General features: G+C 36.6%; 1 protein-coding gene across 7 annotated transcripts in view; it reads left to right on the top strand.

Annotated features, from left to right (window-relative positions):
• Window positions 1-27525, top strand: part of ZNF385B (zinc finger protein 385B) — a 367591-nt gene that overhangs the window by 141051 nt on the left and 199015 nt on the right. For 4 of the 7 annotated variants that reach the window (XM_072752086.1, XM_072752082.1, XM_072752089.1 and 1 more), the window contains one exon: window positions 7262-7344. The exons of the other annotated variants lie outside the window; for them this stretch is intronic. The gene's annotated coding sequence lies outside the window, so the exon portion shown is untranslated. The remainder of the gene's footprint in view (window positions 1-7261; window positions 7345-27525) is intronic. 7 annotated transcript variants of the gene reach the window in all.

Here is a 27525-nt window from a genome sequence, read left to right as displayed (position 1 = left end):
TATATTCATCTACTTACACATATATGGCATCTCCTGCCCACAGAGGATATGATATATCAAAATATAGATGAATCCTTCAAAGTCCATAGCCATCCTTAGGAAAATGACACAAAATACTTCTCTGTTTAAATAAATCAGGGTTGTCATATGACTCTACAAATGCAGCAACATACTATTTGATATCCATGTCCCCCGTATGTACTCTGAATCATTTATTAAAAGCAGGAATTATTAAATCATGTTTGAACTTATTATTCTGTAATATTTACAGTATTGCTATTGATGTTTTAAAATAATTGTATAGCCTAATTCCAAAATATATGACCGTTCTGTAATATCAACAAGTACATCTACAATGGCATGTATCATTAATGCACAGTCATTGTTTCTAAAGTGCAAACTGAGGGTTTCCTTTTTTTTTTTTTTTGGTAGACTGAGGGTTTCTGCTTAAGAGTATATAACTCCAACTTAAAAACATATGTTTTTGATAAACATATTATTTAAAATTGTTTCCTCGATTGAGGCAGAGGGGAAGAGCTTGATAAGTATTGAACTTCAGTTTGGGAAGATGAGAAAGTTCTGGAGATGAATGGTAATGACAGCTGCACAACAAGGTGAATGTATTTAATATCACTGAATTGTATGTTTTAAAATGGTTAAAATGGCAAATTTATGCATTTTATCACAATAAAAATTTTATTTTAAATTGCCTCCTCTAGACCTGAAGGGCTTTCCTGGTATACTTATAACACTACTTGATATTGTTTTCCTTGAAATAACTCTAAATCAAATATGAATATACAAATAAAAAGCGCATTAACAAAAAACATTGGTCAAACTTAATTCACTAAAATATTTAATAACCTAGTGTTGGGATTGAGAAGAAAAGCACTAAAGCATCAACTAGCAAGAATCAGAAGGATGATCTCTTTATTTTATTCCTATCTTGATGACCTTGTAGTTTAATATAATGGTTTCTAGCTTTTCTGAAAAGTTTAGAGATGACTTTTTATTGACTTTAGTCAAAGAAAGAGAAGATTATTCAATAAAGACCATAAACATTAAACTTCTGGTATTTGGAAGTTGTATTAGATTGAATTTCAGGTATTACGTGCAGAATAAAGTGCTTTTATTATGATCACTCCTCTTTCAACTCTATATATTTCCAGTTTAATGGCATAATAATAGTATGACTGGGATTTACCAGCCACAGTTATAAATATGTAACATTCATTTCTAGGTAATATATTACACTGTTCTTTTATGAAGAAGTAGTTGCCCTTGATGTAAAAATGGATATTTGATTTGAATAAATGATTCTGGAATTTATGTGATACTCTAAGTTATCCTGTCCTCTCAGATACTGGAATGCTTTTGTGAGATGTCAAAGTTGGATAAATAATAATTGTCTTCAAGAATCTTCAGTATATATGATGGTTATTTTAGAACCAGCTAAAAACCTTTGTGACATAAATACTTTAATTTTTTACCATACCTATTGCCCTAGCCATGATTTATTGAAAGCTGTCTAACCTAATAGCAAGCTATGTTTCCTTCTTAAAATACTGAAAACTGTCTTCATATATATAGATGGTTATCTGGTTAGCAAGTTCTTAATGATTTCATTTCTTACAGAGTTCAGCCATACAATTCAAACATTTACAAATATTGTTTCAATGTACTGAAAAAGGAAAAGAGCACATAAATTCTTATGATTAGAATCATCTTAAAACCATAGCACTGGTAGAGATTTTACATTCTAATCTCCAATTGGACTGTAAAAAGCCAAAAGGTTTAGCTCACAGTCATGGCTAAATGGACACAGGTAGTAAGGTGTGCATGAATTTTACCCCCACAAAATCAGTTGTGCAAAAACACAGCTTGTATGTTTATTTTCATAAACAAAATTAAATCTGACCCCAAGGTGATGGGACCTTTAATTTCAGTTAACTGGGGACACCCCACCGTGAGGGCCATTTGCAAGTACCAGGTTCTTACACCAACTGGAACAGTGGGGGATGGGAACGCTGCTTTCATCCTTGGTTCTCATGGTCTCTGCTGTGACCCTCCTGTCTGTGCCTATGTTAAGCTTAAACATGGTTCTTTGACTATTTCTGTCCACATTTCCTTCTTCACAGGGTTAGAATAGGACCTCTAGATGGTCCCAGCACTGATAATATTACAATTCAAAATAAAATTTATACTTAACTTTTAAAAAAAAGTATATGAGTTCCATTGGATTTCATGTATATGTACAAGATGTATATGAAGAAGAAAACAGCTTCTCTGTATAGTTTTTTAAATGTAAACTTCTTAAAAAGTTCATTGTAGCTGAACTTATTTGGAAAGAGGGCCCTGGCTTAGTGGGCACCCTAAGGACATGCTCAGTCTACCTGTTAGATGGTTCAAAGCTTATTGAAAAGTAGTGAAGAGGGCCCTGTATATGAGAATATCTCCCAGTGAGTCGACATTTTTTCTTCCCGTCTGAATTTTTTCCTAACCACTCCATTAGGACATATTTTTTGACTTGTGTTTTCCAACAGGGTCAGTATAAATATAGAATAAATTGATTAAACTTTCTCAACAGTCCTTCTCTGGAAAGTGAGTTGGTCAGATACCCAGATGAAATGAGAGATGGCAATGCATCAGAGTTTTCCCAGTTTTCTCCATATCCTTGCCAAGAGTTAATGTTATTTGGTTTTTTTATTCTGGTCCTTCTAGTGGGTGTGCAGTTGTATCTTGTGGTTTGGATTTGCATTTCTCTGATGAGTATGATGTCAACATTTTTTTCATGTGTTTAGTGACTATTTGTATATTTTCCTTGGAGAAATATCTATTCAAATATTTTGCCCATTTTTAAATTGACATTTTTGTCTTCTTTATTATTGAGTTGTAAGAGTTCTTTATATATTCTAGGCACAGGTCCCTTATCAGATATGTGCTTTCTATTTTTTTATTTTTTTTTAAAGATTTTATTTATTTATTCATGAGAGACACAGGGAGAGAGAGACAGACACAGGCAGAGGGAGAAGCAGGCTCCATGCAGGGAGCCCGACGTGGGACTCGATCCCGGAACGGCCCTGAGCTGAAGGCAGCGCTAAACCGCTGAGCCACCTGGGCTGCCCAGATATGTGCTTTTTAAATATTTTCTCTCATTCTATAGGTTATCTGTTCACTTCCGTAGTGCTATCTTTTGAAGCACAATAAAAGAAAACTGATGAAGTCCAATTTATTTTTTTCTTTTATTGCTGATGCTTTTGGTCATATCTAAGAATCCTTTGTCAAATCCTAGATCATGAGAATTTATCCCTATGTTTTCTTTTAATAGTTATTTAGTGTTAGCTCTTACATTTAGGTCTTTGATACAGTTTATGTTAGCTTTTCATATGATGTAACCTGGTATTATTAATCTTACCTTTCATTCTCAAAAATGTTAGATGATACATAAGATGGTCACTCTAGTTAGAGATGAAGTAAATGAAATGGATTAAATCTCTCTGACCCATGATAATTAACTCCGTATAAAAAGCAAGAGTTATATAGCCCAAAGGAGATTTAAAGAAAACAATTAAAAGAAAAAAAAAAGAAAAAAAGAATGAGTCAAAGGTTAAGAAGATAGGCCAAAGCTCACAGATGTCTTCTTTCAAAAGTCTACAACTGCTGGACTTTAAAGCCCTGAAGTCCAATTCCTTTTCCATTCTTAGAATATTTTATTCAATTCCTGCTTTTGAAACAGTGTGGCTCTATGCCAACATGCTCTATTAACTTTGAAATATCAATTCATGGACAATTTTGTATTTTCTCTTAAGAATTTAAATACATATTTCACAAGTGAATTTTAAAACTTGCTGAAATTAATCACTGATATTTGCATAGTAATGTCAGTGATGTAAATCTAGGGTTTAAAAAAAGACATTAATGCAGCTAAACTGAGGGCTATTTCAAATTCTCTCTAGTCTGGCAACAGACTTGTTATCTCTTTACTCATTCTAAGGATACAAATTTAATTATTCTAATTGTATAATTCCTTTTAAATAAAGTACAGCAGTAAACTTTAGAACTGATAAAAAAAATCTGCATGGGTATGAGTTCGTTATCCACTCAGCTTAGTTATGAATTGATAACGATGTGTTGTAAACTCCTATATAGAATTTAATAATAACAATACTAAATTTAGATCTCTAAGAAATATTTTCTCATTTATCTCTTAACAATTGGATGTTTCTTTGAGTTTTAATACTCGAATATAGTATAGTAAGATACGTTAGCTTCTATATATGAATAAAATGAGTCCACCTATCATTGTGTTGATATTTTTACTCTTCATATATATTTGGGCCATTAGATGTTTTTTGGGATATTGATCTTAATAAGAAAAAAGAATATGTTTTTGTTTTTGACTCCACAAACTTGGGTTATTTGGGAATTCAGTATGTAGAATTCTTTTTCTGCCTTTTGGTATCTTATTATCCAAGGATTAATATTATAGTCAGACAAAAACTGGTTTCTTCATATTTGTTTGGCTTTGTCCCTTGGGGCTGAAAGAGGTGTAACAACCAAATATCTATTTACCAAGACAGGCAGTTATTGTTTTGTTGGCTCTGTCAATCTTTTTTGTACCTGTGATCATTTCATAAAAAGTATTTTGAATGTTGTTACATGCCTGTCAATTTCAAGAACAGCTCTGTGAAGCAGAACACAAACATAAAAAAAACTTAGCTAGTGGAACTCTGGATTGTTTTTATTAGTTATCAAGCTCTGAAAACTTTGAAATTGTAAAGTGCTTTTAAATTATTCAATAAGCATCTCTGTATCAGAAATAATTCATCATTGTATTTTCATTCCATTTTCAAAATGAGTCAATTTATTTGGTCTATCAGACAACCAGTACGGATGGGAAGTCATAATTCATATTTCCCTATTGCTCATATACTTAGGGAACAGTGTTATTGAAAGCAAGAAATGGAGGGGGTACTTTTCCGCCTTCTTAATACAGTCAGTCAGCATCCTAGCTGATGCTAAGCAGTGATTTACAAAAGGAATATGCAGGGTAGGTGGGATGAGAATCACTACAGAGGTGAGCCCCTCTTCCTTGTGGCAGCATGTGTCATCCTGTGGGTGTACCTTGGCAGAAACAAGATTAGAAACTATTGCTTTTAGGATAGTCTAATTAATATAGACCAAATAGTGCAGCTCTCCTGGAAAATATGGAAAAATTGTGCCTGACTAGAGGTGTCCTACGTCAGTGAATCTCAAACTTAAAAAGCCAAGTTCTGGTTCAGTATTCTCAGAGTCCAACACTACAGAACACTGTATTTTCTAACAAGCTCACAGGGAATGGATTGCTGCTGGTGCAGGAACCACACTGAGTAGCAAGGACTGTGTGTTTCAGGCTTGCAGTGGGCCCCGCAGGGTACAGGAATCAGAAGGTGAAAGAAAAGATCTCTCTTAGGAGGAGGCAGGTACTTACTCCTGTGAACAGAAGGGGCAAAGAGGCAACTCCAGTGAGCATGGAGGGGGAGGCACTAAAGACATACTAAAAAGAAATATTTATTGTTGATCTGAAATTCAAATTTAACTGGACAGGCTATATTCTATCTGGTCCAACTGGACTGGTTGAAAATTCGGTACTTTTTGGTAATAGAGATATAGGACAGATGAGGAAAATACATTAACCTTGTATATAGAATGTAACATCCATCAGGGTGTACATTTTTGCATTTTTTATTATCTGGAGATTCCCCAGAATCTAGGTCTGGGAATAGCGCTCAGGATATATTTATGGTATGTGTGAAGAAAGGTAAGTGAAGGTTAAAAATATTGTGGCATGTATAATGTTTAACATACAAAAGAACGGAACTAAGAGTTAGATATTTGTTCATAAAGATATTCTCTGTGTCTGATATTTTATTTTTTCAGCAGAACAGATCTTGAGCAAACTTCTCAAAAAAGTTCACTAGGGAAAATAAGGCACAAAGGAAGGCTCAGACTCTGAAAATGAATTTTTGAGTCACTAGGGTTTGAAAGTTCTATATCACTAGTTTACTAGAATTTCCAAGAGCAATTCTGAGGATTTTAACTGATTAATAACTTGAGGATTTAAATGTGGCATGTAGCACACATTGATGTGGTTTGGAATATATTTCTGAAAAAATAAACACTTCAGAGCTCATTTTTCACCAAAGGGAAATATGACAGGGGAGCTGATTGCTGGAACCTGGCCATAGCTTCCCTGCCAGCAAGGTGGGTGCAGGTGGAGTTTATCAGTTATCTTCATCTTGATCTAAATCAGCGCTGAGGGAACTGATTGGGTTCACTCCTATTTAAGCACCCTTGACACCGCCACAATCTTGTTGGATTTCTTAAACTGATACTTGGGGTAGAAAAGGATATGATGAAGCACAAGAATAACAAGTACAACTGTCATTTGTTAAGGATTTACTGTGAGCAAGCATGCACCTGGCGGGAATCCATTTAATCTCATGAGAATCCTGTGAAGAAGGTATTATGACCCCCATTTTTCAGATGAAAAAATTGAGGCATACAAAGATGGAGTAACTTGACACAATAAGTGCCAAAAATAGGAATTGAAACTAGATCTCTTTTCCGTTGTGCATCATTGCAAATCATCTTATCTCAAGAGTAACAGAAACTTACAGAATATATTGCCTTATTTTACCGATAGAATCATCATTGAAAATAATTACAAGTAGATCATATTACCATGAATCAAGCTTTGGACTTACGTGAAGTTCATAAACATCCTCTAACCAAAGTCATTAGTCTGGTGATTCAGTTCTAGTCTCATAGTTTCTCTCATCCTCTGCCTCCGTCAGGAGGGTGATGCATTACCTCTGCATTTTCTCCTTATGCAGTCATCATTGTACTTGGGTCTGTCTGTTGGTGTCTGGGCAGGCAGCAGATGGTACATTCAAGTAGGCAACTGAGGGTTTAATGAAGGGAATATTTTCAAAGGTGTGGGCAGGGTTAAGAGAACAAATGGGAGAAAGAGAGAAGGACCAGGAACTAGCAACAGCTGGAATCAGTTACTGTCCCTTGACCCTGAAGCAGCAAGGAAAGGGAGCTGTTGCCAGGAGCCAGAGACAGGGGCAGGTACAGGAGAGGGACGACCAGCAGGCAAGGAGCTGCTATTTCCTGGGAAAGGTATGGCCAGTGTGTTGCCACCAGGAAGATGTAAAATCAAAGTCTAGGGTAAAAACGAAGAAGTAAACAAATGCCTGCCTTCCCTCTCTTCTTGCAGTCTAGTCTCTTGCTGGTGGCCAACATTAACTGAACTCAACCAGAAGCCAGAGGACAAGGGAGCCACTGATCTAGTCCACAAAGGTCAGTCTCCCAGGGCACAGAGCAGGGTGGAGAATGGGGAATATTGACTCTGGAAGGGCAGATGGAAAATACCCACTGTGTAGTGCCTTCCTGCCATGGTTGCGTAGCCCAACAAGGCTACTTTCCCTTCTCTTGCACCCTTGTTTTCCACATTCCTTTCCTTTTGTCTCCCAAGTTCTCTCTCTGGCAGATGTCCCCTCTCTGCTCTGCGTGGAGGGCTGCTAGTTAGCCCTACTTCTTGCATTTAAGTGATGTTGTCAGTGCTGGGCCCCATTTTTATGGAGCTCCTGGTGCTTTCCAAATCCATCTCCAGGTCTATGAGGGACACATTCTCCAGGGTAGATCTCCCTGGTCACCTGAATCCTTGGTTCTCTGATTTCACTTGGGAAGCCTCTCTTCCTTGTCCTGCCATTGGCAGTCTTCCTCCAGATGCTCCAGAGTTAACAGTTCTACAGGCATTTCCCTCCCATGGCTACCTTCCTAGGAAATCAAGTAGCCCTGTCTTCACAGTGTCTGATATCCCGCGGCATTCTGCCTCCAGGAGCAGCCAAGTGCGTAGTATTTATTACCCAGGAGAAACCACGACTCATTTGGTACAGTCTCAGAGCGCTGGCACTCAGAGAACACAGTCCAGCAACAAGAAAGGGTTTTTTTTTTTTTCTTCTCTTTCTTTTTGTTTTGTTTTGTTTTTACTTACTTTCCTTGAATATTTGGGAGAGGGTATATAAAACAGTATTCAGGAAATACCCTTTCCCTTGCCTCCATGAGTTTCCTCATCCTCCCTCAGCTCCTCCAGCAACTTTTCTCTCAAGCCCTCCCCTCCCCCTCCCCCGCCTCTAACCCACCTGTCTCCCTTCTTCCTCCTCTTGCCCCTTTCTTTCCTTTCTAGACCATGGAAGTCCCAGACAACATGCCTGGTGGCAGAACCTTTCTCTGAGGCAGAGAAGGGAAAGAAACTGAGTTGGTAGAGATGAGACCCTTAGTAGAGGGAGGATGAGAAGGGCTGGGTGCATTTCTGCTTGAATAGGGTTTCCTCGCCAGCACGAGGATCATGATGGAGTAAGAACCACAGCACTAAAAGGTATCAAAAGACTTTTAAACTTAAAACAACTTGACAGTTGTGGATTACAGCCTCATGACCAAAGTCATTGCTATCTGTAGTTATTACAATGGCTGCCTTGCACTGCGTGCCTGCCCTGTGCCAGGCATTTTACCAAGGACTTAAATATATTCATCTCTAAACTTCAAACCAAATCTGTAACATAGTTGGTGCCAACCTTACTTTACAAATGAAGAAATGGAAATGCAGAGCCATGATTTGAACGAATTATGACTCTAAAGCATGTACCCTTTTCATTAACAGGAGTAGTGTTAGTATAGTAGCTCCCAGCAGGTTGAACAAACACTTTCACCAGTCCTCTTGCCCACTATCGTGCAGGCAGCATTTTTAATCTCTACATAGACCCAGGGAGATAGTAGTGTTGTTAGGATGGGAGTGTTGAATGGATGGGAGTCAGAGAGATATAGGCACCATGTTGGTCATACAGCTAGTACTCATCAGAATCACAACGTGAACCAGGCCTACTCCAGATGTGTTCTCTTAATCACTGACCTATTCTCCCTTGATGCTTGTTTTATGATATTACATACTAGGAACGTAGTGGTATTATTAATATAGTAGCTTATTTTGCAATTTCTGGTAACTCTATATAAGCAGAAGCAGGTATTTCTAATAGTTGAGAAAGAATCAACATGACAGGACCCAGGTGTATGGCTTGAAGCAGTGCAGGTCAGTTGGCGGATGCTGGGGTGGAGCAACATAGTCCATGACAATCATTCTGAAATAGAGTAATTTGGGGTTCATGAGATGAGTCAAGAGAAAAGCAAACAGCAACTGACCCTGTGAGACAGAAACCAAGGAACAGATTATAATAGGCAGGTCCCTCAGATTGATGTTTACTTGTTAGCCCATCCTTTAAGAGTAATCCAGTAAGGGGTGCCTGGTTGGCTCAGTTGGTTAAGTGCCAGACTCCTGTTTTCAGCTCAGGTTTTGATCTCAGGGTTGTGAGTTCAAGCTCAGCATTGGGCCCCCATGCTGGGCATGGAGCCTACTTAAAAAAAAAAAAGCATAATCCATTAATAGTTATAATTCCTCAGAGGAATCTCTCTATAGTTTGGGTCATTCCCTTCATAATTGGCTCCCATTTAGTGCAGGACTTAATTCAAGCACTCATGGGAATTCTTGATAGTTCTCAACATGCCAATGATATTGGAGTGGGAAGTGAGAGAAGTATACTTTCAGTTTCAGCTGTACATTATAATGATTCAACAATTCTATGCATTATTCAGTGCTCATCGTGATGATTGTGTGCTCTCTCTCTCTCTCTCTCTCTATATATATATATATAATATATACACCACACACCACATTTTCTTTATTCACTTATCTACTGATGGGCATTTTGGCTGCTTTCATAACTTGGCTCTTGCAGATAATGCTGCAATGAACATAGTGGTGTAAATACCTTTTTGAATTAGTGTTTTCATGTACAGTTTTATGGAAGACAAGTCCTGACACTGAAATTAGACTATACATTATGAAATGAATAAAATATGGTTATGTTTTGATAAAACAATACAAATTTTGGCTTGACTAGTCCGTTACCTCATGAGAGAATTGACAAAAACAATAAGTGAAATAATTCTCAGAAGCCCACAGATGAACTGTTGCATAGACTTCAGGTAATTTCCTAAGATGTATATTTTTAAACAAAATTTCAATTTTGTTAGATGAAAACTGCTCACTTTTAGCAGGTTAAGATAATTTTTAATGTTTAAATATTATATTTGTTGGGTGATTTCTACAATGACTACATGGACTATTTTTCTTTCCAATTTTGGGGGAAGACAAGTTGAGAGGACTGTCCTTGTGGGATCAGGGAAAGTTTTCCTAAATCATACACTTAAAATATTGTCCTCTCTACCCTCCTAACATTCACATTCTTTACCTTCTGCTTCTACTGCTGAACTTTTACCCTGGAGAAGTTGAAACCCAGAGACACAAGTGTATAAAAGAGCGCTCAGTAGGACCAAATTCTGAACCTTCCTTTCCCCAAGCCAGTTTCTAATTTGAATCCTGCCTTTTCTAGGCTTTTGGTGTCATTTTTCTTAATTTCTATCTCATCTGAGGCACTGTGCCAAGCACTCAGAATACACAAACCAGAGTACTCTAAAAGCTCACAGGAAGTTTTTTTTTTCCCTTGAAGAAATGGCTCCCAGTGCAAACTGGTGCAGTCACTGTGGAAAACAACATGGAGGTTCCTTAAAAAGTAAAAAAAAAAAAAAAAAAAAAAAAAAATAGAACTACCCTACAATCCAGCCATTTCACTATTAGGTATTTACCCAAGGATACAAAGATACTAATTCAAAGGGATACATGCACCCTGATGTTTATAGCAGCCTTATCTGCAAATTATGGAAGCAGCCCAAGTGTCCATCAACTGATGAATGGATATAGATGATGTGGTGTGTGTGTGTGTATATATATATATATATACACATATGTTATATATGTATATTATGTTATATTATATATTATATAATATATTATATATATTCCATTATATATATTATATATATTATATTATATATGTAACATATATATATAATGGAATATTAGCCATCAAAAGAGAGAAATCTTGCCATTTGCAATGATGTGGATGGAACTAAAGAGTATTCTGCTAAGTGAAATAAGTCAGAAAAAGACAAATACCATGTGCTATCACTCATATGTGGAATTTAAGAAACAGAACATGTAAGAAAAGGGAAAAATAAAAGAGGCAATCCAAGAAACAGACTCTTAACTGTAGAAAACAAACTGATGGTCACCAGAGGAGAAGAGGGTTGGGGGATGAGTGAAGTTGGTGGTGGGGATTAAGGGGTGACAAGGACTGGATGTCGTATGGAAGTGTTGTACACCCGAAACTAATATTTCACTGTATGTTAATTAACTGGCATTTAAATAAAAACTTTAAAAAAGTAAAAGTGGCTCTAAGACTACACCTCACTGACACTGTGGCTGCTTGTGAAAAATTCAGACTCCTAGGTTCCAGGGGAGGCCTGTGGAATCCAAACCTTGGTACCTGGGCAGGGAAGGGGAGGCCTGTCTTCCTAGAGCCATTGAGAGGAACCCCCACATGAACAGAACTGATGGTAACATGATGAGATGAAGGGAGCAGTCATGTAGGGAATGTGAAGAAGAGCTGGCCTTGACTCCTTTCGGGCTCTTAGAAGGCAGCAGACACAGCCTTCTGCTGGCCTTTGATGCCAGCTGATGTAGAACATACCTACATGCTGATGGTGTGTGTGGTTCACCCTGGTTATCTGCATTTGGTTGGAATCTACTGGACCTATTTCTGGCTAACTATAGTTGTTTGCTGTTCAGAAAACATGTAGTGTTTAACATCAGAGGATTAAATGAGGTGTTAGCTCTACAGGCGAAGCCTAGCACTTTAAATTGATTCATTTCTAGGTAGTATAAAATGGTGTTGTCCATACAGTCAAGATGACAGCAGTTACTACACTCAAATTATATAGTCCATGAATGCATATTGACTTCCATTTCTCCTTTTGCAAGATTATATAACTGTTGCACTTTTAATTAGGAGGGTGATGATGCTGATACCAAGAAATTCAATGCAATGAACTTTTTATTATTAGAGATAAAAATTAATCCTCAATTCCGTTGGCCTTTTAATTGTTTAACTGTGGAATCAGTCGAATGTGGAGGCTGAAGAAGCACCAAGGGATAATGTAATTGCAACTCTTCAAACAATTGTATCTGTCTGGAGAATGAAGATTGATGATCTGGAAAATAGATCTCATTGTTTCAGTAGTAGAATTACGGGCTTTGCCAGTGGCTATTAAAAGAGATTCTCTGGGAAACTTTTTTACCAAAAGAAAAAAAAAATGATACTTGTGAGATGAAGAAAATTTAATTCAGACACTTTTCATTAAGCAAGGCCAGAAACTCCAATTCCCAAGTTCATAGTTGACGAGAGGCCCCAGAGCAGTAATTATCCATTTTTCAAGTTTCCTGATAGAAAGCTCTTCAATTAGATATAGACAAGGGAAAAATTATGGTAAAAGGAAGAGTATTTTGTCCTTTCTAAAGAGCACTAGGAAAATAGGGAGTATATAACAATGTTAAGAGATAATTATATTAAATGAGTTGAGCACTTTGAATTATCTTAAAAGATGTTAAATTACTTTCGGTATTGCTATCTCACTTAAAGTGCTTAAGATTTTAATTCAGAAAATAAACTGGCATTCAGTTTTCATTTGTGTTCCCTAAATTTTCAGAGATGGTATGTTGCCTTGGGCAGCCTCAGACATCTCTTGGGGAAATAGGTTATTCTGTGGATGAACTAGGCAGTGTTTTTTTGTTTAAAGTGCCAGTGAATGTTTGAAATGTGATTTGGTACATTTGTCATGCTGTTAGGAAGATTGATTTGTTGTCTCACTTGTTGATTCTATTATGTATGACCATCACTTTTTCCTACTTCCCTCATTCATATATGAGGTAGATGTGGATATAGATGATGGACTTGAGGGGAGGCTATGGGCAATCATGGATTAATAGAAGTAAGAGGAAATGTCTCCGGTCGTTTTCAACCACATAATGGTAGCACATGAATATTTTATTTTACCATTTAAAAGTGGAGGAAGCTTAGAAGGTGAATTGAAGTGACCTTAGTCTCTTCAGTTTTATTTATAATGTGGTGTTTCTTGTTATGTGCTGCCAAGCAGAGAGTGAGGATGTGACTGTGTACCTCACCAGGGTAAGTGGAAGCAGCTCTACAACCATGGTCCACCCACAAGCTGAACTCTGAGTTATGTATCTGTCCAAGGATTATTTCTAATCTGAGCACAGAGATGATACAGAACCTACATTTACAATGAAATAGTCACTGGCATTCTGCATGTTTTTTTTTTTTTTTTTTTCTGTTAGTGGAGACCACTGCTCATGGACAGTGAATATAGATGGGAGGTTTCAGAAACCTAGGGCTTGAGAAACAGATTATATGTGCTCATTATTATTACTTGAAGGTTTTAAGGCCCATCTTTTAGAAACTTGAAAAAATTATTCTTTCTTATATCTCTAACAGTTCTTATTTTAATATTAAAAATAAGGCAGTGTCCTATGAGAATGGCACTCAAGGATGATGAAGTTAGGGAATCAGGGGGAATTGAAAGCAGATTTAAAAAAAAAAAAAAAAAAAAACAACCCTGGGCCTTAACATGGTTTGTTCAGGATGTTCAAGATAAAGTAGCCACATTTTAAAAAGAGATGAACATTAGTGTCTAAATGATAAAGTAATAAATGTGGTTCCATGGTAAACTGCTTCAAACATAAAGACATGAAAAGAGAAGAGAAACTAAACCCCAGCAGCTGCCCCACCATGCTTTCCTACCATTCACAGATAGCTTAACCGCTGGTGCTTCCCATCTTGATTCTATGTGTGGCTGTGGAGGACATTAAAAAAAAAAAAAAAAAAGCACGAATGAGATGCTTTTATACCTACTATTTGGAAGGTACTTTAGTCCCACTTAATCATTTGGTGGGACTGTCTTATTGGTCTGTCTTATAAGTCATTAAAAGACATTCAAAAAGAGAAAGATTCTGTATATGGGCTGCTGGATATATACAGCAGGATATATAAGCTGGATGGCTGGATCCAAGAAGATGCTCTTCACCCCCTTAGGGATGATGTTCCTTCCTGATTAGGGTCTCTTAGCCGACAGTTTATGCACTCTGGTCTCAGCTATGAACTTCAGGGACCCAAAGTACTGATTCCCCCTCACTGGGGCAGTGGAGTGAATAATACAAATAAATAACAAGATTGGGGACCTCTACCCAAGTGGGGGAGGGCTAGTGTTTTCTTCTTAGGCCAAGGGGGAATAAAAAGTCCGTGAAATTATCACACACCCGAGGGCTGAGAAGATTATACATCGGTGCCATAATCAGTCTAAAGTCTAGTAAATAGGTTTGTTCAGAGACAGAGTTCAACCACCGTGAGAAGGCAAAAAGCCTTTGGAATGTGGTAAATGAACACGGAAACTATTCTGAGATTTGGGATGAGAACATAAGGCATCAGAAGTAAGATATCAAAGAGATCCCTTCTTAAAATAAAAGGTGGTTACTTTGTAGTTACAACAAGAACAGTAGGAAATGGAAAGAAACCCAGAGAAAGTCACACAGATCCGACAAATCACGGTAGCCCTGCACTTGGAAATGGGAAGCAGGGAGAGCATCAAATAAAACAGGGCAGAAATTCAGAAATTATGTTCTGAATCTGCTTAAAGGGAGTAGGGTCACAAAAGGGGGAAGAAGATGGGGAAGTGGATACTATAATAGGCAAAGTCAGGTCCTGCTGATGCAGGAAAAATGTGTCAAAAAAGAACTGCTCCTGCTGTCACTGAAGTATTAAAAAGTCACAGGAGCCTCAGCATAATGTCTTCTTTTGTTTGACCCTGTCACATGCCTACATATCCTTCCACAGCCTCACAGACGAAAGGTGGCTGGTTGAGGACAGAATTTGAATATTATTTGTTTTGTCTGGCCAAATATCATCTTAGCAGTTCATTTACACTGCTGCTTGTAATGGCTCCAAAGTGAATATGAATATGCCACGGGTAATTTAATATTTTTTTTTTTTACTATTTGACATTTATGCTACTGTAAGTTTTTACTATTATAAATTATACTACAGCAAATAGCCTTGTAGGCAGATCTTTGTCATTAGTTGTTTCCTTTGAAAGATTGCTATAAAGTGAGTACAGAGCCTTAGAAATGCCCCTTTTAGGCTAAGACTGCTTGCCAAACTTTCTTCCGTAGAATTTGTACCAGTGTATACCACCACCACCACCAACGAAACACCAACCAGTTCCCCCGTTTGAGGGTGAGACTCCTCGCACATCATCAGTTTTATAAACCTCTGAATTATGTTTCTCTAATAGTGCAGATAATGTCAATTAGGTCGTATGAGCTCTTTTTCCTGGTACCCGCTGTGATCAAAGGTATGTAATTTTAAAATACCTGGTAGAAGTTAGAGCTGCATTCTATAGTGATCAAAGAATACATAAGCTATCCAGAGTGATCATACTCATTATTTTACCAGCACAGTGTTCTAACCTATTTCTGTAACTGCAGTCTAAAATATTCCTTTCATCCTCCTAATTTGGATAACCCATCGAAAGGAAACTAATAATTCTTCCTTCCTCTAAAACTAGAAAAATCAACTGGAGAACTTCAGAATATACGGTCCCTGGACAACTCAGTCCTATTGCTAATTTTAAAAGAGCGCCCAAAACAGAATCCACATTTGAAATAGATTGCTGTAGTTAAGAAGGGATGAAGCACAGTTCACACACATTACTTGGTGTGGAGAAATCTATATAAAAAAGTGGAAAGTGTTGTCCTTCTGTAATTGACCTCTATAAATGCATTTATTTTTAAAAGAGGTTTAGGAGAAAATGGCAATGGCAGTTTTCAAGACTCAGAGTGGGTTTGGTCAGAATCAAATAAAAAACTCAGCTGTTTGAATCAGGATCATTTATTTTAGCTACATATTATTTTAAATGGCTACATGGATAGTATAAACAGCAACAATCTAGAGATCAGGAATAAAAGTCTTAAATTGAACTCTGTCACTTTCTAGATGTGTGAACTTAGGGAACAAAATCTGAGTCTCAGTTTATACATCTGTTTTTTAAAAATAACCCTCTTATTGCCTGTTGTCTCTCAAACGGTTGTTACAAATAATCGAGATAAATGGATGTGAAAATCTGCAAACTGCTATATACTTGTAATGCTGCTTGCTACTTTTAATAACTATAACCATGTATTTTTCCCCAAGACCTTGAGATCTTGGATTTAAATATTTAACATGCAAATGTGAAAAATAGGGTAGGGATGGATAAAAGAAGAAAATCGATAAAAGATGGATATTCCAAATAAAATGTTTTGAAATAGAACACAGCTCAGAAAAGTTCATAAATCATAAGTATTTGCCTTAATTAATTATGATGAAGTTATTACACCTAAGTAGCTACTACTGAGGTTAAGAAATAGAACATTACCAGCAACCCAGAAGGCCTCCTTGTGACGCGTCTTAAGCGAAAGACTACTGCCCTCCTTCCCGAAGATAACCAACATCCTAAATCAAATGTCATACTTCAGTTTTGCTTGTTTTTTAATATCATAAATGGAGTTTTACAATATGTATTTTTGTATTGAGTTTCTTTTGAGATGTTGCATAGAGCTGTATTTGTTACCCTTATTACTGAATAGTATTCCATATTCCAGATATACCATAATTATCTATTGAGAAATATGAGTTGTTTCTAGTTTGAAATTATTACAAATAATGCATATATCCAACATAATATATACTTCCTATATATATATCGCCACATGTATGTACACACACACACACACACACACACACACATATCCTAGGTGTAGAATTACTTGATCCAAAGGTATACATATGTTCTGCAATGAGATTTCTTCAAAAGTTTTTCCAGATTGAAAAATTCATAGTTTTCCAATGAAAACTATGAGAGTCCTAGTTTTCCCATATCCTCGCCAACACTTGGTACTGTTAAATTTTTTTTTTTTATTTTAGTCACTTTCATGGGAATATCGTGGCATCTTATTTTGGTTTTAATTTGTGTTTTCCTGATTACTATTGAGATTGAGAGCCTTTTAATAATTTCATAAAAATTTGAATACCTCCTTTTATGAAGTACCTATTTAAGTCTCTTGCCTATTTTCTATTGGTTTGTCTATATTTTTTTAATGTTGTGTAGAAGTTGTTTATTCTGAATGTGAGTTTATTCTGAATGTCAGATTTATGAATTGCAAATATCTCACAGTCTGTGGGTTGGCTTTCTAAGTTCTTAATGGTGTTACAGTAGTAAGTGGAAGACCCTAATTTCACACAATCCAGTTTGTTAATCTCTTCTTTTGTGGTTAAGACTTTTTATTTATATTTAAATTATCCTTGCCTACCACAAGGACCTGAATATATTCTTGTTTAGAGTGTTACAGAAATTTTGTTTGGCCTTTCATATCTAGAGCTACAGGTCATCTAGGATTAAGTTTTATGTATGGTGTGAAGTGGGGTTTGGGACTCAGCATTGGTTTGTTTGTTTGTTTTCTTCCCTCATGTGCAATACAGTGGATTCAGAACCATTTATTTAAAAGGCAGGGCTTTCCCCCACTGTTCTGCTACCAAAAATTCAGTGTCTATATATGTATTGGATTATCATAACTATTTGTTTCATTGTTATATTTGTTTAACCCAATACTAGTACCATACTGACTTAATTACTATGACTTTATAGTAAGTGTTGTGATTACTTGTGCTCTTCCTCCCACCTTTTTTAATCTAAGTTTGTCTAATCTATTCTTTGTCCATTGTATTTCCATATAAATTTTAGAATAAAATCATCTGCTAAAAAAAGAAAATTCTGAAATTATAGTAGATTGCATAAAATTTATAGGTCAATTTGAGAGAAATGACATCTTTACAATATTGAGTTTCTCCAGTCTACTAGTGTGGTATGCCCATGTTATCTGGATTTTCATTTTTTGGGGGGGGGGGTTCATTTTAATAATGTTTTATAGTATTCTATACAGAAGTCTTGCATATCATTCTTGAAATTTATTCCCAGGTATTTCATGTTTAAGCTGTTGTGCATAGTTTAATTCTTTTAATTTCATTTTCCAACTGTTTTATAGACAGTTGAGTTGATATTACTGACTTTTTATTTAGCATCCTTGCTAAACTTGCTTTATATATTTATTTGTCTGAAATCCTTGAGATTTTTATACATACACTGATCACATCATCAGCTAATAATTACAGCTTCATATTTTTGTTCCCAGTCTTAGAACATTTTTTTCCTTGTCTCATTGCTTTAGGTAGAATTTTCAATGATATGGTATTAATTAGAAGTATAAAGTACATTTTTGTCTCACTGCCAATCTCAAAGAGAATTTTTTCAATTTTTAACCATTAATTATGAGATCTACCTTAGGAATTTTGTAGATAAACTTTTTCATTTCCCCCCCACATTTATTGAGATGTAGAGGTATTTGGCAAATAAGAATTGTATATATTTGGGATGCCTGGGTGGCTCTGTGGTTGAGCATCTGCCTTTGGCTCAGGGAATGATCCTCGGGTCCTGAGATCGAGTCCCACATCGGGCTCCCTGCAGGGAGCCTGCTTCTCCCTCTGCCTATGTCTCTGCCTCTCTCTCTCTCTCTCTCTCTGGGTCTTTCATGAATAAATAAATAAGATCTTTTAAAAAATTGTATATATTTAAGGTATACGATGTAATGGTTTGATATGCATACACATTATGAAATGATGACCACAATTATTTTATTAACACATCCATCATCTCTCATAGTTAGCTTTTTTGTTACAGTGGTGCAGGTGAAAACACAACAAATTTCAAGGATACAATACAGTATTACTAACTAGACTCACATTTATTCCCCCCCAAAAAATATTATAACTGAAAACTTAAAACTGAAAGTTTGTAGCCTTTGACCAATATCTCCCTATTTTCCCCATACCACCCTCTCTCAATCACCACTCTATCCTCTGGTTCTATGAGTTCAACTTTTTTAGATACCACCTATAAATTAGGTCATATAGTGTTTGTCTTTCTCTGCCTTATTTCACTTAAACATTAATGTTCCCTGAGAATATCCATGTTGTCACAGAAATTTCCTTCTTTGTAGAGGTGAATGATATTCCATATATATATTTTTTTCTTTATCCATGGATATGTGGAGATATATATCACATTTTCTTTATCCATTCATCCTTTGGCAGGCACATAAGGTTGTTTCTATAACTTGACTATTGTGAATAATGTGGCAATGAACATGAGAGTGCAAATATCTCTTTGAGATATTGATTTCATTTCCTTTGGATATATCCCCAGCAGTGGGATTGCTGAATCATATAGTAAGTTTTATTTTTAATTTTCTATGAAACCTTCCTATACTGTTTTCCATAATGGTTGTACCAATTTACATCCCCACCAACAGTCTACATAGGTTCCCTTTTCTTACACTATTGCCAACACTTGTTATCTTTTGTCTTTTTGATACCTCATTGTGGTTTTGATAGGCATTTCCCTAATGATTAGTAATGTTGAGTTCCTTTGCATCTACCTGTTGGCCGTTTGTATGTTTTCTTTGGAAAAATGTCTATTCAGCAACTTTTACTCATTTTTAAATCAGGTGGGTTTTTTGCTATTGAGTTCTATGAATTTCTTGTACTTTTGGATAGCAACCCCATATCAGATATTTGGTTTGCAAATATTTTCTCCCATTTCATAGATTGCCTTTTCATCTTGTCGATCATTTCCTTTGCTGTGTAGATTTTTGGTTTGATATAGTACCACTTGTTTATTTTTGCTTTTGGTGTCACCCAAAAAATCGCTTCCAAGAACAACATCAAGGAGTTCTTTCCCTGTGTTTTCTTTTAGGAGTTTTACAGTTTTAGGTCTTACATTTAAGTCTTTAATCCATTTGGAGTTAATTTTTGTATATGGTGTAAGATAATGATACAGTTTCATTCTTTTGCATGTGAGCATCCAGTTTTCCCAATACATTTATTGGAGAGATTGCTCTTTTCTTGTTGTGTATTCTTGACACCTTTGTCATAGATTATTTGACTCTATATGTTTGAGTTTATTTCTGGGCTCTTTGTTCTGTTTCATTGGTCTATTTATCTGTTTTTGTGCAGGTACCATACTATTTTAATTAAAGATACCTTTTTTCAAATTAAGGAAATTTCATTTTATTGATAGTTTACTAAGATCCTTTGATCAATAATAGAGTTTTATTTTTTTAAATACTTCTTCTACACTTGTTGAGATGGTTGCATGATTTTTCTCCTGTTAAAGTGGTAAGAATTAGATTGATTTTAGAATCTTTAACCAACTTTGCATTCCTAGAATAAAAAGCACAACTTTTTTATCAAAAGTAAATGGAATAAATTTAAAATTATTCCAGAGTTAAAAGATTTTTTTAAAAAAAGTGAGAAAGGAGGTAGAGCCATTTCTTATCAGCCAGGATTAATTATAATCAAAATTCACTGTAAACAAAATTAAGGCAAAATAAAGAGAAATCAGGAATCAGGCTTAGATTTATAGGATAGCCAAAAGCAGTAATAAGAACTATACACTGTCAAGGCAGAAGTTCAAAATCAATTGGTAAGCCATGATTAATGCTGGATACATAAGGAAATGTAAGAACAAATTTTGTTTCAACAAGTACAAGAAGATACTTCTAATCTGGCAAACTCAGTAAGAAGACTGAGTTCCTTATTCTCTGTCAGCAACAGTGAGAAACCCTGTCCTAACTTGACCCTGGCTCACAGACATCCTTGGATTGGTTTCTGGCTTTTCTTCAGGCACAGGGCACGGTTTCAGATAATCATTCTGAGCTTCTAGCAAACTTTTAAGCCTTCTTCAATTTCATTTCCTGTTAGCAGTTGCTGCTGTTGTTATTATTATTGTTTCAGCAAAGAAGAACCACAGAACGGCCTACAGGAGATTCTTATTCTCTAGACTCTTGGAGAGTTATTGTTTCAAGTTGAGTCATCTTCCACCCGCAAAGATTTCCACTCAGTTATGCATTCAAAAGTGCTATTGAATACAGGAATGTTTAACCAATAGGTGCTTAAATTGATCCTATAATGGCCCATTAATGCCCACAGGTGTAAACATGCAGAAGTTATTAGTAAGCATCTTTGGGGGCAAAACACATTGCTGCGTTGCTTTTAATCATTTATTGGACTGTCCCTCTCATTGTCCCTCTCTCTTCCTTTCTCCTTTTCTGTCTCTCCCTTCTTCACTCTCTTCCTCCTTTCTTTCTTTTACTTCCCCTTCCTAGCAGATATGTGAGCACCTGTTAACTGTAGCAAAGTATTGGGAATACGAGGAAGTGGAAAGCATATTTCCAAGCCTTAAGGAATTTATCATCTAGTTGTGGGGGCATAGGGTAAATTCAAATTAATAAATATTTATATACAGTGCTGTCAAAGTTCAAAATTAGGTGGAAATGTATAGACAATAAGTCCTAGTTCAATATAAGGAAAAATCTCTGTGGAAGTTGAGAGTTCCTAAACAACAAACAAACAAACAAACAAACAAAAAAGCCACCCATAACCTGAACTACATGAAGACTGTATATAAATGAGAATCCTAGGGGTGCCTGGGTGACTCCCCTGGTTCAGCATCTGCCTTTGGCTCAGGTCATGATCCCTGGGTCCTGGGATTGATCCCCACATCAGGCTCCCTGCTCATGGTGGGGGGGCTGCTTCTCCCTCTCCCTCTGCCCCTTATCACTCCCCTGTTTCGTCTCCCCACTGCTTGTGTCTGCGCGTACTCACTCGCTCACTCTCTCTCTTTCTCAATAAATAAAATCTTTAAAAAATAAAGTAGTTTGCAAAGACATGTATCAGTTGGGATTAATGTCATCTACAATGACAGGAAAACAAAACAAAACAGTGGCTTAAGAAAAATAAATGCTTTTCTTGCTCATGTAGACATATTTTGTTGACCATCCATGCTTGGTGTGGTATTCCACGGTGTCAGCGAACCAGGCTTCCACTCTCTTTTGTTCTGACATCCGTATCATGTGGCTTGCACCTCCACATCCTGTGCTGCTTCTTGGGCATGTCATTACATCTACTTCCCAGGCATCAGGAAGAAAGAAGTCAGGTGGCTTCCTCTCCCTTTAAGGAAATACCCAGAAATTTCACTTGGCCTTAATTTTATCTCATGGCTGCTCCTAGCTGCAAGAGAAACTGGAAAATGTAGACTTTATTCCAGGTAGCTGTGTATTTATAGTCCTAGGCACAGGAATATAGGCATGAGGAGTGCAGCATAAGCATAAGGAGGAGGAGGAGGGACTGAAACAGATGCTTTTTGTATCTCAGGTATCCAACACTGGAAAAGAATCTGCCCAAGAGTGGAGGAATGTATATATTTATTGCTGTTAAAAGAAAACACTAATAAGACTTAATTTGACTTCAACTATGAAACTGCTGATTGTTGTTTCCTTTTTTGCTTATGGCTTCTTGGTAGAAAAATAAAACAACCCAAACTGTCCATACTGTAGGATATTAATTTTGAACTCTTTCTAGGTTCGTTCCAGTGATATGTATCTGGTTAGACATTGCAGAATGCAACAACTGAGCATACTTTACTGGGAGGAATACTTCTTGAACTAAAATTTCAGAAAATAAAGCAATTTTTAAAAAAAATCTCCAACTGCATTTAGAAGGTCCTATGAACTGAAGTGGAAAAAATGAATCTCATTGGGTCAGTCCATCTGGATTTTGTTTGACTAGAAGAGAGGCTTAACAGATAAATTAAGGTACCAAGCACACTGTGGATTGCTCCCCATTTGCAGTAAAAGGCCTGGCTCAGCTCTTCCCCCATTCAACTTTTATCCAAGTCACATGTAGGCAATTAGTAGATTTTCTGTTCAAACAAAAATGTTTATTTGCTTTCCTAATTTACCATTGTGACACTGGAACTCTGATTGAAAGCGTTTTAACTTTTATAGTAAACAGTAAAAAATCCTCATAAAGCTCTCACAAAACTTCAGGAGTTAAGATCTATTCCTTATGAATGTCTGCATTGTGATATTTGTGTTGCCAATTATTTTATCTAGAATCGTTCCCTTAACTCCATTTCCTGTTTTTTTTTTTCAAGAGCACTTTGCAGAGGACATGTTTTTAATAGGCTATAATCATCACATGGGCAACAGGGATCTTGGCAAGTAGCTATTAACAGTATAGACAGAAACTTGGAGTGTGATGGTTTTAGACTTCCTGAGCTTCTTGATGCTATTTTAATGCACTAAGAGTATAAACTAAAATTAGATCCTGCTGACTGTTACCAGAGTGAAGTGCGTGCCTCTTTTGCAGACAATGCTAGATTTAGTCGCTATGTATTTCTGTCAAGCTGGGAGTGCAGTTTACAGCTCTCATCCCTTCTAAGCATTTAGTAACTCTACGTGCGTACTTAATAATTGCTCTGAATTGCACCTGTTTATTTAAATTTTGTTGTCCCTAAAGCAGTTACTGACACCGTGTTGTTTTTCTTACGGATCGTTACATTATCTTCATAAACCTGACATTATACTTATGCTTGTAATTTCTGATAGGAAGTCTGTGTTACTCCCTGAGTAGTTCTCCAGACCACAGTTTCTCAGCCTGGTACTATGGCATTTGGGGTCAGACAGTTCTTTGTTATGAGGGGCTATCCTGTATGTGCATTGTAGGAGCATAGCAGCACCCCTGGCCTCTATGCGTTAGATGCCAATAGCCCTTCCCTCTGGCCCAGTTGTAACAACCAAAAATGTTTTATTTGAATGCCACCTGTGGAGCAAAATCACCCTCAGTGGAAGACAACTACTCTGATCTGTCCACCGCTCACCATCTCCTTCACTCCAGCCCTAGTCCGGGCTGCTGTCATCTCTCAGCAAACCACTTCAAGAGTTTTCTGCTGCATCGTCCTGCATATGCCCCAGCTGCTCTCCAGTTCATTCTCCACGTTGTAGCCAGAGTGCTTTCCAAAACCGAGACCTCGTCATGTTGCTCCCAGTGACCTAGGACAAAGATAGAACTCTTAAAAATAGCCTCTAGCATTCATCCTAGTTGGACCTGGAGTATGCCTTGGCTTCATCTCAACCCAATTTCTCTTGCCAGTTCAGGCTTTTCTGTGTGCCCTTCCTCCTCCTGCTGTGGCCTCGCTCTACGCCTCTCTGTCCACCTGACCAGCTTGCACTCACTCTTCAGGTCTGGCTCCAGTCTAGCTTCATGCTGCCAGGGTATTCTTATCTAATGACTAAGGACCAAGTCAGATTGACCTGCTATAGTTAATTCTAGGCCAATAGGACTAATGTCAATCACCCAAAAGCCAGTTTACCAAGGAGCCAAATTACTAAACTTAGTCACTAAAATACAGATTTAAGAAACCGTTGTTTTTCGTTTTTATGATTTATAGTTTCCTACTATTAGTTTCACATGGGTTGGGTTTAGAGAGCTATGAGGGCTGTAAAGAATCAGTATTTGTGGATTCTGGGGTCTTCAGACTCTCTCTCTGTCCCTATGAGCCCTTTCAGTTCAGATTTGCCTCCCTGAGACTAGCAGACCAGCCCACCAGTGTGCTGGCCTGTGTCTCCATCTTTCCTCAAGTAGGCAGTTGGAATCAGAATTGAATTAAACATTTCTTAAACTGCAGTCACGACAACACATTAAAAGTGGAAATCTTCCAAATCTAGGAAAGTATCCCATACGATCTGTATTGCTTCAAAGTTTGTAAGTAAAGAAACAAAATTTGGTGAAATGTTGAAATTAATAAATTCACTGTTTCTTATTTGGGATTATAATGAACAGTTTCTAAAATTTCTAAAAATTGACAAAATTGGTAATGACTTTAAAAAGGTTAAATAAGTTTCAGCATCAAGCAAATATCTCCAATAGGAAATTTGGGTTATATTTATAAGATGAATGTATCTACAATAAGACCAGAGTAACTTGTTGCCTCTTAACTTTTGACAAACTAAATATTCTTTAAAAGGGTTTTAAGGGACACCTGGGTGGCTCAGCCAGTTGAGCATCAGACTCGATTTCAGCTCAGGTTACCATCTCCAGGTTGTGGAATCACACGTGGCCTGTGTTAGCTACAAGCTCCGGTATGAAGTCTGCTCATCCCTCTGCCTCCCCCTTCTTCCCCCGCCCCCAACACTCTCACACTGTTCTCTCTCTCCCATAAATTAAATTAATTAATTAATTAATATCTTTTTAAAAAAGGCTTTTAGGATCAATGTATTTGTTGACCACAGTCAAGAAGAATATGTCATAGTTGCCCGGTTGCAGTTCTACATTTGTTTGATGATTACTCCAGTAATAATCCGTGCACCTCACTCAGTTGTAGACTCCATGAGAGCAGGAACTGTGCCCAGTTTTGTTCAGTGATTATTCACAGAGGATATCATGGTATCAGGTGCAGAGCAGATACCCATTAAAATGTTGTTGAATAAATAGATATGTTACTTTTAAAAATGCAGTATTAGCCTCCTAGCATGTAATAGTGGCATTGCCAATAGTTCCTAGCCTTAAGAAAGCTGTTAATGATTCTCAACCTAAGTCTGTAAAAATGTTAAAAAGATATAACAGACTTAGCTGTAGCATTTATTGAAACACTGTGCTTTTTCTAAGATCAAGATATTTTGCTCAGTCTTTTGGTAGTACACTAAACAAGATTTCATTTTTCAGATAGAAGTCTGTGTGGTTTTAAGTTGCATAAAAAGAAAATGTGTAAATTTTATTTACTACCATATTCAAATGAAATAGCATGGCTCTTTATCAAATTTAAGTATTATGGCATGAGAGTGTTTTAAAATCAATGTCATAAAACAATATCTTCAAATAAAACTAGAACACGAATATTAACTCTGAATAGTAAAGATTCCAGGTAATCATTGGCAGTGATGTTAATATGGTTAGAGTTGGCTCTAATCTATGGTTACTCAGAGTGAATATTCTAGGCCCTCAAAGGGGGATAAAGAAAAGGGAAGGTAAGAGAAGGATGTAGCGGGGGGACTTGAAGGAAAAATTGCCTTTTCAATTCTATTCGGGGTCTTATTTCAAAATTTTTATTATTCCAAACACATGTTCCCAAGTTCCCTCTATATTTGACCTCCATATAGAATGTAAATGCCACTTATTTGAATCATTTAATGACCATTATATGATCCACAACCCACAGTCTTTCAAATATTTCAGGTGTGTTTTATATTTTTGTATTTAATAATTAAAAGAGATCTGTGAAAAAGTTTAGAGTATGCTGTTTGTGTCTTTCTCTTGTTCATGGTGGTTTATTTCTTTGTGTATTTTGTAATTTCAGATTGTTAGCTCATGTTTTACTGGGATTTCTCTCAGGGAATTCTGTAACACTTGGATTGAAGGTGCACTCATCTAGAAAAATTCTTTTAGCTTCTTCTAGGTGCTCTGGGATAGAACGAACCCTGGACCATATCCATTATTTTTCTTGTTTTGGGGTTTCCTGGACCAGACACGTAGTGAATATCTAAATTCTGAGCCATGCAAGGATAGGACTATGGTTATAAACTCCAAGAAAGCTACCCTCTGTCCTCAATTTTTGGCCAACAGGCAATTTTCCTTGCTTTCCCCTTTACTAGTGAGCAGGCTTTTTGCAGGTTTGCTCTTTGAAGGACTTGGCTTTGAGTTTCATTTTCAACTCCCTACCTGGTGAAGAAGCAAAGCCTTGATTTCAGCTCCCATTCAGTAGTTAGAGAACCCACCATACTAGGATAACATGCTGGCAAATGCCCTCAGGGCAGTCATGGCAATAGTATCATCTTACAAAACTGGCTTTCCATTATTGGCCTTTGAAAACTTTCCTTGATTTCTTTCTATATCTCCTATGCATCTAAAAGGAAGGGATTTTTTTTAGAATATTTGTTCAATTCATTATATTGATGGAAATAGAATGCAACAATGATTCTATATTTAAAGAGATACTTCTTTTAAGGAAAAAAAAAAAGGCCAATTGGCCTTCCCTCTTTCCCTTCCTTCCTTTTTTTATCCCTTGGTCCTTTCCTTTCTTCCTTCTTCGTTCCCTTACATCTATCTATACAAGATAATTGATCATTTAAATAAAATTGTAGAGCTACTCTCGGAAGGGAAAGGAAATTTATAGTTATATAGCTTCCTTTAGTATACAAATGATATTCAGTTAACAGGAGAGAGCAAAGCTATTTTTTTTCCTGAACTTTGGGGTTTTTAAATGATTATAGCAACAGATTAAATGACATTAAATACAGCCAACATTTATTGATTACCTAGCACGTACTTGAAACTCTGCTATATAGATACAAATAGATTGAAATATAGTGCCTTTAAGACTCTACCAGAAGGAAAACAGAAGGAAGGCATAGATATCATGGAGTTATGGGTGGCCCTTAAATTTAATAATTTCCATTTAATACAAACTTCACTTGTACAATGCTTAGGTGCCCCAAAACTTTAGGAATCAGACTTTCAGGCACAG

The sequence above is a fragment of the Vulpes vulpes genome, chromosome 3, assembly GCF_048418805.1.
Source record: "Vulpes vulpes isolate BD-2025 chromosome 3, VulVul3, whole genome shotgun sequence".
Taxonomy (NCBI): Eukaryota; Metazoa; Chordata; class Mammalia; order Carnivora; family Canidae; genus Vulpes; species Vulpes vulpes.
The sequence above is the reverse complement of the archived record's forward strand: the minus strand, read 5'-3'. Positions and strand labels throughout refer to the sequence as shown.